The sequence below is a fragment of the Ochotona curzoniae genome, unplaced genomic scaffold (assembly GCF_017591425.1).
Source record: "Ochotona curzoniae isolate NIBS_2020 unplaced genomic scaffold, NIBS_Ocur_1.0 scaffold_2587, whole genome shotgun sequence".
NCBI lineage: Eukaryota > Metazoa > Chordata > Mammalia > Lagomorpha > Ochotonidae > Ochotona > Ochotona curzoniae.
The window spans coordinates 29,857,062-29,869,197 of NW_024467096.1; the positions used below are offsets into that span (position 1 = coordinate 29,857,062).

At 45.9% G+C, this 12,136-nt stretch overlaps 1 pseudogene; it reads left to right on the forward strand.

Moving 5' to 3' along the window:
- Positions 1 to 1,138: 1,138 nt before the first annotated feature.
- LOC121171124 overlaps positions 1,139 to 12,136 on the forward strand; it is a 34,856-nt pseudogene continuing 23,858 nt past the window's right edge.

Genomic DNA, 12,136 nt, shown 5'->3' on the forward strand with positions numbered 1-12,136 from the left:
TAAGGAAAATGAAATGAGACTTTTTTTTTTTTCTAATTTCCTTTCTCTTTCAGCATTTTTTCTTCTCTGGGTCCAAGATTCAATGGTGACAAATTTCAAGTTTGGTAACTGAAGGGAGTAAAACATTCCGTGTTTTCCTTCTGGTCCAGAGACTCAGAATGAAATTAAAGAAAAATCCCATCCTTAATATTAAAATTAACGGCCTAGCACAATAGCCTAGTGGCTAAAGTCCTCGCCTTGCATGCCCAAGATCTCATATGGGCGCCAATCCATGTTCTGGTGGGCAGCTTCCCATCCAGCTCTCTTCTTGTGGCCTAGGGAAGCAGTCGCGGACGGCCCAAAAGCCTTGGGACCCTGCACCCATGTGGGAGACCTGGAGGAAGCTCCTGGCTTCAGATTGGCTCAGATCCGGCAGCTACAGCCGCTTGGGCAGTGAAGCAGAGGATGGAAGATCTTCCTCTCAGACTGCCCTCCTCTCTGTATATATGATTTTCCAATAAAAGAGAAGTAATTATTCTAAAAAGTGTTAAAACTAAGAATGAAGTAGTTACACCGAGTAAAATCCATGCTGGGCTCAAGAAGCAAAGAGAAAGCGGGACCCGACAGATACAGAGCCACAGGATCCTGGCTTCCCCAGTGGCGTCATTTTTACCCAAACCGCTAACAAATGTGGTTTACAAAATCTGCGACCGCTGTTCTGTGGAATGACCGCTGAAACTTTTTTACGGACTCCATGATGTCTGAAAGCAAACTACAAGCACCTTCCTCACGAACGCGGACACAGACGTCAGGGCAACGCGCCGGAAGAACCGCACTCACTTCCTGCAGGGGCGGGGCGGCGCTCGGCCTCGTGGCGAGATCCCGAGCTTGGAGAAACCTCGCGAGAGCTGAGGGCGTTCGGCCTCGGCCAATAGGCGCGCGCAGCGCCCGTCCCTTTATAAGGCGGCGGCGGCCCGCGCTCGGCGGGTCGAGGTGGGTGGGCCCGGAGGCGACTGGTCTGTTAATCTAACCCTAACCTAGAAGGGCTCGGGCGCCGTGCTTTTGTTACCCCCGCGCGCTGTTTTTCTCGCTGACTTTCAGCGCGTGGAAAAAGCCTTGGCCTGCTGCCGTCTACCGTTTCTTTTAGAACAAACAAAAAATGTCAGCCGCTGGCCAGTTCGCTCCTTCCGGGAACCTGCGGTGGCTAAGCCCGCCCGACTCCCGTGCCCGCCTGAGGCCGCGGTCGGTCCGGGGCTTTTCTGAAGTACCCATTGCCGCCGCGAAGAGTTCGGCTCTGTTAGCCGCGGGTCTCTCGGGGATTGAGGGTGAGGCACAGGCCATCTGGCCGCAGGGAGAGGAACGGAGCGGGTCCCCGAGTGTGGTGTGCTTCCCTGAGCTGTGGGATTTGCATCCGGGACTGCTCCAACAAGCATCCTGCCTAGAGGCGTGCGGCGTCTGGAAGGGAAGCCGCTGTGTGCGTGCGTCCCTCCTCGTCCGTGGTGGGTTTTTCGACTCCCCAAACCGGGCATGTGGGAGCCAGGAAGCACTTCCAGATTTAGCCCAGTGAATGGGCGCTAAGCCGAGGTTGCGAGCTAAAGGTTACTGAGATAGTATCTTCCTGCTTCTTGTTACCCTTGTATTGTTAGAGCCTAGTTTGTGCTCTGCCCAAACATCCTAAAGGAAATCAAAGTTCCTTATGGTGGGGAAGAGCAGTGATATTTGTGAGTGCATTAAATTGTTTAACTGGAGGAGCTAGTATTTTTTCTGGAAGGAAATTGTGGCATGCGTGGTGCAGTTCAGTTTTAAGCCTCTGGCGCCACCATCTGCTAATGGCGCCCATTGGCTGCTGGGAGGTTCAGCCTTGATTTTGCTCCATGCTTGTGTGTGTGGAGCAGCCGAGGCACATGGGGCACCCACGTGAGTGAGCAGGTGGAGTTCCAGGCCAGTGACCTTGGGCTGGCCCATCTTGGGGAGTGAACCAGCTTGTAAAAGGCCTCCATTTCCCGCATCACCATCATCTTTCAATACAGTCTTTGTCCCTGCCACTGAAAGTGGTAAGTGGTGAATGACGGGAAAGATGTTTACAGAGCAAATAAGCCCACTTTGATCCTCACTAGTCTCTCTACCTTTGCCCTCTTAACTTTTTTTTTTTTTAATTGGAAAGGCGGATATACAGAGAGCAGAGACAGAGAAGAAGGTCTTCTGTCCGATGATTCACTCCCCAAGTGAGGGCAACGGCCGATGCTATGCCTATCTGAAGCCAGGAGCCTCTTCCGGGTCTCCCACGCGGGTGCAGGGTCACAAGGCTTTGGGCCGTCCTCGACTGCTTTCCCGGGGCCACAGGCAGGGAGCTGGATGGGAAGCAGGGCTGCCGGGATTAGAACTGGCGCCCATATGGGATCCTGGGTGTGCAAGGTGAGGACCTTAACCACTGCACCACCGTGCCGGGCCCTGCCCGCTTTTATGGTTATGTGAAAGGCAGAGATCTTATAGCTTCTATTTCACTTTGCAAAAATCTATCAGCCTGAGCTGGTCAGGTGAAAACCAGGATCCTGAACTCTGTCTGTGTGTCTCAGATGTGTGTTGAGAACCCAAGTACCTGAGGTGCCTCCAAGAAATGCAAGGGAGATGGGGTTCTACCCAGGCACACCTGTGTTGGGGTGCAGCTGCAAGCAGTGGTTTTAAACCCAGTTCTGAAGGCGGGACCTAGGTTTGCCTTAAAGGAATCTGGTTCCTTTAGTTGGCTGTTGGGCTGAAACAAAACCTGACAGGCCTTTTTACCCCTTCTTCCTGAAAATACACCTCCAGGGATGTTTGAGGTTTCAGCTTAATTTGGTTCCTTCACTTTCTTTTCTCTTTTTTAAATACTTATTTATTTTTTATTACAAAGTCAGATATACAGAGAGGAGGAGAGACAGAGGAAGATCTTCTGTCCGATGATTCACTCCCCATGTGAGCGCAACGGCCGGTACTGTGCCAATCCGAAGCCGGGAACCAGGAACAGTTTCTGGGTCTCCCACACGGGTGCAGGGTCCCAAAGCATTGGACCGTCCTTGACTGCTTTCCCAGGCCACAAGCAGGGAGCTGGATGGGAAGTGGGGCTGCTGGGATTAGAACTGGTGCCCATATGGGATCCTGGCACGTTCAATGTGAGGACTTTAGCCGCTAGGCCACACCGCAGGGCCCACCTTCACTTTCTTAAACCCGCCCTTTCCAAGGGCAGATCTTGAGAGAGCCAAGGGCCGTCTGAATGTTGGTGTTGGAATGATGAGTCAGCCATGGCCTGTCAGTGGACTTAACATGAGTTATTTTCAGTATTGAAAGGCAGATTGTTTATCTGCTGATTAATTACCAAATACCTGCACAAGGGAAGGCTATGCCTGGCAGAAGCCAGAAATCTGTTAACTTCACCTTGGTATTCTATATAGGTGGTAGGTAAGGGACCCAGTTACTTGTTGTCTGCTGCCTCAAGCTTCATTAACAGGGAGCTGGGTAGGAAGCCAAGGACCTGGATTTACATCATGCACTGTAATACATGCCTTTGGGGGCAACTTAACCACCACACCAAGTGTCCACACTTTATGTCATTAAATTCATGAATCTGTGTGTATAGCATCAGCCTGCCATAAACGGTAGGTATATGACAGAACAAACAAACAAACAAAACCAGTTTTTGGCAATATGAAATTAAGAAATCTGACATTTTGTAAGAAGGAAAAAAATGTTTTGCCCTGTCAGCAGTGTTTAGAAAGAACCCAAGGTATGGGTCCTGCACTATGGCTGAATTAGCTAATCTTTTTCTCTCCATTTGCTAGCATCCCTTCTGGACACCAGTTCTGGCTTCTCCAGTTCCAATCCAGCTCCCTCCTTGTGCCCTGGAAAAGCAGTAGTGGATGGGCTGAACCTTCGGGTCCCTGCACAAATGTGGGAGACCCCGAAGAAGCATCTGGCTCTTGGTTTGGGGACTGGCTTAGCCCTGGCCCAGCAGCTGTTTGGGGATTAAATCAGTGAATGGAAGATCTTCCTGTCATTCTCTCTGAAAGTCTGCCTTATTAAAAAAAAATGTGAGGTAATCATGAAACAAAAATCTTTTTATGATTTTGCTAGGAAAAACTGACTTCCAGAGTGTGGAAACAGCTTAGCTTCACTATTCTGGGTGATCTCCATAAATTACTTTTGGAGACTGCAAAGGTTCTGTGATATTTTTTGTTCCTGCTCCATCTAGTGGTGTGTTCCTCCGCATGTGCAAAATTGGTGGTGGTGTTGGGCCCTGAAACCAGGAGAGCCATGGAAGGCTTTTCTAGCCATTTGTGAGATAGTAATTACTTAATACAGTCATGTTACAGTGGGAATTATCTTTGAAGTCTTCCTCTGACCCATGTCTGTTATTCCAAAGGGAAATTCTTAGTCTTATAAGCATTTAAATTGTGTGTGTGGCCAAGTTACTCTTTTAAATTATATAATTTTTGAGTAGGAACAGGCCAACAAGGCCCTCCAATGCAATGATCTATGTGGAAACACTTTGTAGATATTCTGGCAAATTAATATGGGATTCAGATGGCTGTAACAGATGAAGAAACTGGTGCTTTGAGTGTTTAAATGACAGTGTAAGTTAAATTTGTGCAGAGTTGAGTGAAAAAGACTTCCTGGTTTTCAGTTTTATTCACCATGTTGCACCATAGACTCTGGGTTAGTCTGGTAAAATGGTTAGAATTAGTCCCACCCATTATTTGCTAACTTAAAATAAAATCTGTTGTGTTTGCTAGCCTGTGACTTTCGTTTCCTGTAAATATATATGTATATATAAACACACATATGTATATATCATTAAAGATTTGTTGAAGGGCAAAATTACAAAGAAAGGGAGAGGTATATACTCACAAAGTATACAGGCAATGTAGCATTATTTGTTTGGCCTTTTTTTGTTATTTTTGCTACTTGTTATTTTTCATTTGCTGCTTGACTCCTCTAGTGCCTTTAGTAGCTGGGGGAAAGCTGGTAGCCTGAGCAGGAATTCAAACGAGTTTTACAGCATGCATGAGAGGAACCCTGAACACTGCTCCCTGCCAGTGTCTTCCTTATCAGCAAGCTGGAGTCAGGGCCAATGTAGATCCCTGGTGCTTGGATGGGATTTCGTTGTCCTAATAGGCTGCTTACCTGCTACGTCAAACACCATCCTGGAGAGTGAAATGACAAAGGACAATTGTCATTCTTTCCCTGTACATTTAAAAAATTAGATTGTTGAAGAGATTTGTTTTTATTTGAAGTTACAGAGAGGAGGGACAGAGTTCCCAATTGCTGAAATGGAGCCAGGAGCTTCTTTCAGGTCTCCAACCTGGTTGCAGGGGCCCAATGACTTGGGCCATTATCTGCTGCTTTCCTAAGATGTAAGCAGGGAGTGGGATTAAAAGTGGAGCAGCTGGAACTTGAACAGCTCCCATATGATGCTGGCATCATAGGCAGAGGCTTAGTTTATTGTAGCAGCCAATTCTCCCTGTACATTAAAAAAAATTTTTTTCCCAGTTTTTTTTTTTATTGTTTTAAATTTTATTTCATTCTATGACACAGTTTCATAGGCTCTGGGATTCCCCCAACCCCTCTGCATGCCCTCCCCCATGGTGGATTCCTCCATCTTGTTGCAGTGTTAAAGTTCAAATCCAGTCATGATTCCTTCATTGCAAGCATGTATCATGCATAGAGTCCAGCATCTTACTGTCCAGATAAATTCAGCAGTTTCTTGGGGAGACCATCTCTGCTCTGAAAGCAGAGCTGGCAGAGTATTATCCCGTCCAATGAAAAGCCACAACATAACATCAACAATTTACAACACTATGAAGTTAATTATATGGTATTGAGTGACCAATGTTAGAAAATGCAAGTTCAAGCCCTGTGACTACTTCATTGACATTTCAATTTTAGTTTATACACAACCAGCTGTTATACACTTTAAAATGGCTATAGGGTACTATTCAGCTGTCTTGTGTCTATTTTCATTTTAGTATTTAGCAGTTTATAGTATTGAAGCATAATTTTTACTGAACTTGGAGAATTTTAGGATAGTTCAAACTGGCTTATAACTCTAACAAGGTATATGTGAACAGTTGAGGTGGAAAACAATTTTGGGAGGGGTGTGCAGAGAAATCTTCAATACCTTAGTGAGGAGCAACTAATTTTTGTGTCCTACCTAATAAGGTATATGTGAGTCTCCGCCAACCATTTCCTCCCTGTTTCTAAGCTTTACTTATTGGTCTATCTAATTTTTTTGGGGTGGGGGGCTCTGGAGTGACCCTGATGGTCATTGCCAGAGAGGGTGGGGATTCAAAGTTGGAACTTAGTAAGGACCAGAGATAGCTCCCCTCCCGAGTCCCGAAGGGAGTTTACTGTTTTGTTTCTGCAGTCTGCTGTTTCTGCAGTCTGCTCAGGGCTCCCAGCTCTTGTTCTGATGACATTAGATCCTGTGAGGAAGGATCTGGGCATCGTCCATCTCATGTGGGAGATCTGAACGGGAGTGGATGACCTCAGAGTTCTGGGCCTACAAGGGCAGCCCAATTCCCCATGGTCTCTTTGGCAGTTGGGATATAGCTCTTGGTGCCCATACTGATAGTTCTTGGTGAGGGTCTGGGAGTCTCCAGGGCTGGGTTATAAGCTGCCTCCTGTCTGCCTGCTCCACCCTGTGGTTCCCCTTCTCCTCTGTGCATGTGACCTCCTGTTAAGGGGTTGTCAGGATCATTCTTGATCCCCCCTGCATGTCTTTATATTTTGCTAATGTCTAATGCTGAATCGAGTCTGTTGTATGTAAGTTACCTGTTGTATTCTTGATAGGTTATACTTAACGTCTTCCTCACATATTCTAAGGAGGTGGAAGATTTCTCTGCTCTTCTGACCCATTACAGAATAACACAGGGTTTTAAAAGTATATTAGGTTTTATAGTTCTTTGATGTAGAGCATAAGCAGTCTGACTCACATTGATTGTTCATTGGTTACATCACAATATCTTATTGTATGTGATACAGGCTGTTTGAGGTTGAAATAATATTACATGTTACAGGAACTATTTTTTGGATTGACATAATTTCATCTTAAATTAAGGCAAACACATGGTATCTAGGCTTTTGGGATTGGCTCATTTCCCTTAGCATAATGGTTTCCAGTTGGGCCCATTTGGCCACAGAGTGTTGGGAGCCATATATTATAGCCATACTGAAGTCATTTTGAATATAGACCTAGGACAGTGGAAAGTACCAGCTAGTAAAATGCAAGAGAAACCAAGTCTTAAGACACCCTGTGGTTTACAAGTCATCTATCAACCCACCCTGCTCTGACCACCCTTGGTGCTTATGACGGGATGTTGGCTTGTGCCCTACCTGCCAGCATCCTCTTGTGAGCATAAGAGGGTTTAGGAAATAGCTACCCAGAAAGAGTTGTGAAACCATGCCCATCTCTTGCAAGCATAAGGGGCTTTTAGATATAGCTATCCGGAAAGAACTGTGAAACCATACCCTGGATCTTGTTTTCTCTTTCCCCTCGCCCATAGATCATGTTTTGCAGACTATAAAGCCTTGTGTGTGAAAAATAAAATTGGTCAGCTTGATCAGACATACTGTGTTGCTGTCTGTTCTTTGTGTCTCTTGTCCCCCATTCTCTCCTAGTTTGGCTGTGATCCCCATTGACTGTCCTGCTGGACGGGACAACAAAGAACTGCATTTTTTTTTTTTTTTTTGATAGCGGAGTAGTATTCCGTGGAGTAGATGAACCATAGCTTTCTTATCCAGTCCTCTATTGATGGGGACGTGAACTGACACCCATATGGGCTGCTGGCATCATAGGCAGAGGCTTAGTTTATTGTAGCAGCGAATTCTCCCTGTACATTTTTTTTCTAAAAATTTATTTGCAAGGCAGAGATTCAGAGACAGAGGCAGAAGAGATAGATCTGCCATTTGCTTGTTAACTTTGCAAATGGCCACAGGCCAAGAGCCCCGAGTTCTGGGCATCCCAAGTGAGTCACCCTCAGCTGCTTTCCCAGGCACATTAGCAGAGAGCTAAATTGGAAGTAGCGCAGAAGGGATGTGAACTGGAACCCATATGAGGTACCATCATTGCAGACAGTGGCTTAACCCCTTGTGCCACAACATAGCCCCTCAGTTCAGTCTTTTAAGGTGACATCAAATGATGGAAGTAAATCCAGGAAAAATATTCAGATTAAGGTTTTAAAGAATATTTATTTATTAGAAAGCCAGAGAAGGATAGGAGTTCCAGCTCCGGGTTCACTACTTAATGCCTGCGACAGCCAAGATTGGGTGAGGTTGAAGTGGAAACCAAGTGCCTAGAACTTCATCCAGATTTTCCACCTGGGTGGTAGGGGCCCAAGTAATTGGGCCATCATTCTCTGCTTACTCAGGTGCATTAACAGGAAACTACGTCAGAAGTGCAGTAGCTCTGATATGGGGTTCCTGTATCCGGCAGTTTAGCCCCCATTCCACATTGTCACCCCAATTTGTAAATTGAAATATTTGCAGTGGATGTGAAGGAAGCAAATTAATGAGTCATACCAGGAATGAGGAAATAGAATCTGTGGAGACTAGGAGGGAGAGCAAAAGTCCCCTTTAAAAGAAGCAACAGACTTAGAGGAATGCAGGCCTAAAATGCTGATATTGGAAGAGATGACATTTAGATTTTTTATGTCAACAGTTTTTTTTTTTTTTTAGATTTATTTTTATTTGAAAGGCAAAATTACACAGAAAAGGAGAGACAAGGAGATCTTTCATCTGTTGGTTCAGTCTGCAGATGGCCACAATGACCAGAGCTGAGCTTATCTGAAGCCAGGAGGCAAGAGTTTCTGCGTCTCCCATGCAGGTACAGGGTTCCAAGAACGTGGGCAGTTCTCTACCTTCCCATGCCACAAACATGGAGCAGGATGGGAAAAAGAGCAACCAGGATATAGGGAATGAGGCACAACAGATGGAAGTTTAGCCTACTATACCAAGGTGCCAGCCCTAACACCACTGATTTTTAGCTGTTGCAGTTTAAATATTGTGTCACTGCATAAAAAATTAGCTTCTTTTTTTTTTAGGTTTATTTTTATTGGAAAGGCAGATATATAGAGAGGAAGATAGTCACAGAGGAAGATCTTCCATCTAATGGTTCACTCCCAAGTGGGCACAATAGCTGGAGCTGAGCCAATCTGGAGCCAGGAGCCAGGAGTTTCTTCCGGGTCTCCCACGTGGGTGCAGGGTCCCAAGGCTTTGGGCAGTCCTTGACTGCTTTCCCAGGCCACAAGCAGGGAGCTGGATGGGAAGTGGGGCTGCTGGGATTAGAAGTGACACCCATATGGGATCCCAGTGCATTCATGGCGATGACTTTAACCACTATGCTTTCGCGCCGGGCCAAAAAATTAGCTTCTCTTTCTTAAAGCCAAGAGACAATTTGCAAATCTTTAGCATTTCTCAAGTGGTAGGAATGTCTTATTTGTGGTGTATCCTTTCCTTGGTTGATAATGCCAAGAGCCAACATAAAAACTGGTTGTGTTAGAACAATCATGTCATTACAGGGTTAGGACTTTGGCCCTCACTATGTCAGCCCAAATTCCCTAGAGTGCAGAGGGGTTAGAGACTTTGTCACATAACTAGTGATTTAGCCAACATTCCTACATCGAAACTGCCATAAAAACTGGACATGAGAAGCCTAGCTCAGCTTCCCTGATTAATAATCTCTGTATGTGGCCTTTTGTCACTTTGCTCGGAGTGTAGTGTGTTTTTGGGAACATGATTTGAGGAGCAATGGATGCTGTGCCTTTGGAACCTTCCCAGACCTCACACTTCCTTTGGCTGGCTCTGATTTGAACGTCTGCTATAGTGAAGCTATAATCGTTATGTGCAGCACTATGAGTCCTGTTAGCCATTCCAAAGAACGATCACACCGTAGGAAATTGTAGGGACTGTGAAAGTGGTAGCCAGCTGGATGGAAATGAGGGCGGTATGTGTACCACTGAATGTGGAGTTGGTGATGGAAATGAGGGCAGTTTAATGAAGGACTTTGGCTTGAACCTGTGAGATTTGGTTGAGTTGTGAACTCTGAAGCCATTGCAAAAGCTTTTTTTGAGATAAAATCTTATGCATCTAGGCTACTAATTGTGACCTTTGGCAAAGTATTATTCAAAGATGCCTGAAGTCAGGAATGCCTTCTATAGAGGTGTTAGGTGCAGGTTACCCTGTAATTTAGGGCCTATCTGGAGTAAATGTACTTGAGAAAAGGCTGCACTGTAGACATGTCGCATAGGCCTTTGTGGACTATCACTCATAGTGAAAGTTTTAAAATATATATATATTTTTATTGGAAAGACATTTATAGAGAGAAGGAGAAATAGAGAAAGATCCTCCATTCACTGGTTTACTCCCTAAGCAGCTGCAATGGCTGGAGCTGAGCTGATCAGGAGATTCTTGTGGTTCCTCCATGTGGGTGCAGGGTCCCAAGGCTTTGGGCCATCCTCTGCTGCTTTTCCAGGCCACAAGCAAGGGGCTGGATGGGAAGTGGAACAACCATGGTTAGAACTGGATCTCATATGAGATCCTGCCACATACAAGGTGAGGACTTAGTCACTAGGCTGCTGCTCTGGGCCAAATAAGGAAAGTTTTTTTTTTGTTTTTTTTTTTTTTTTTTTTTTTAACAGGAAATTGGGTAAGACTATTATTTTCACATTCTCTTTTTTTTTTTTTTCTGTATCTGGGGCAAAGGGGGAGCTACAGGGAGAAACTCTACCCAGCCTCCCATCCATCACAGGTCCCTGTTGTGGGATATGCTCCAAGGGTCTTGCTCAAGTGGTTTTGATAGGTCAACAGTTATGAATGCTGTCAACCTTGCCATTCTAAACATGATGAAGTTGCTGCAGAATCCACTGATTGACATAGTCCATCTTACAGTCTCCATTTGCCCAGTTTTTCATTGCCAACATATGGTTGGGGTAGTTGATTGATTTGTCCTGTCCTCTGTTGTGGTGCCAGGTATCCTCTGCAGGTTCTTATGCACTGCCATATCCTCCATGTGCACCTGTTTATGCTGTCCACTGCTTTGGTATTTGCACTCCATGGCAGACCATGGAACCTGCACTTCTCTGCATGGTTGAAGTTCTGAGTCCAGCAATTCGATTGGGGAGATTCCCAAAGAAACTGAGGTGATCCCAGAGCAGATTCTTGCATGTGCTTACCATTAGACAGTCCGGCACAGTCTGTCGGCCAATTAGCTGGTGTTTGCAATTGCTGGATTGGTTCTGTTTCCAGCCCTGTCTTTTGCACGAACCAATGGGTGTTGCAGTCCAGCTGATTCTGCCCAGCACATACTCGGCCCTCACACAAACCAGTGGGAGATGCAGCTTAGTGGGAGCAACCCACAATAACCCCCACTAGGCCTGCCCCCTGCCCTAGTTCCCATGTTTGCTAGTATGTACAGCAGACTGCTCCAGTCTGTCCCACATGCCATTCAGCTTTCATACATGTCAATGGGCATTGAAGCCTAGTTTATCTCAACTAGCTCCACTATCCAGCCCACACACATGCTGGTGGGGTACCATTTTGTCCAGCTGAAGAACCTCAGTTTTAAAATCCCAACCATTTTTTCATGGCTCATTGCTACTAAGAAACTGTATGAGTTTGCAGGCCAAAAGGCCTATGTGACCTTTAGCACTGATGGGTCCCAATCCTTATGAATCAAGGCCCACCTAAGTCTGGTTATCTCACAGGTAGCTCCAAGTAATTAAGTGTGTGCTTACCTTAGTTGCTGGAGGCATGGGTTTTCCAGCCGAGATAGGTAGGAAATGTGTGCTATTGCCCCTCACCTTGCAGGCTATTGCAAGCTTTTAAGCTGTTGTGGACTACCCCTATAAAAACCCTATGAGTATTCTATTTGGGGCCACATTCCCGGTAAGGGGTGTTGGAACTGGCTGGTTGGTTGGTCAGCCAGCTGCCTGCTCTCAACCAAGAACCCAGGCTCGGATGTGCTGAGCTTTATCCTTGTGCACTTAGATTGACTTCAGACTCCTGGTGATTTCTGAGGATCTCAAAATCTGGGCACAACACAGCCATGCCTGCCCCAGTCCTGGTGTTCCTGTTCTCCAGTGGGAGTGGTAACCCAAGAGGAAGGTGTCCGCTATTTCTCTGCTAGGCC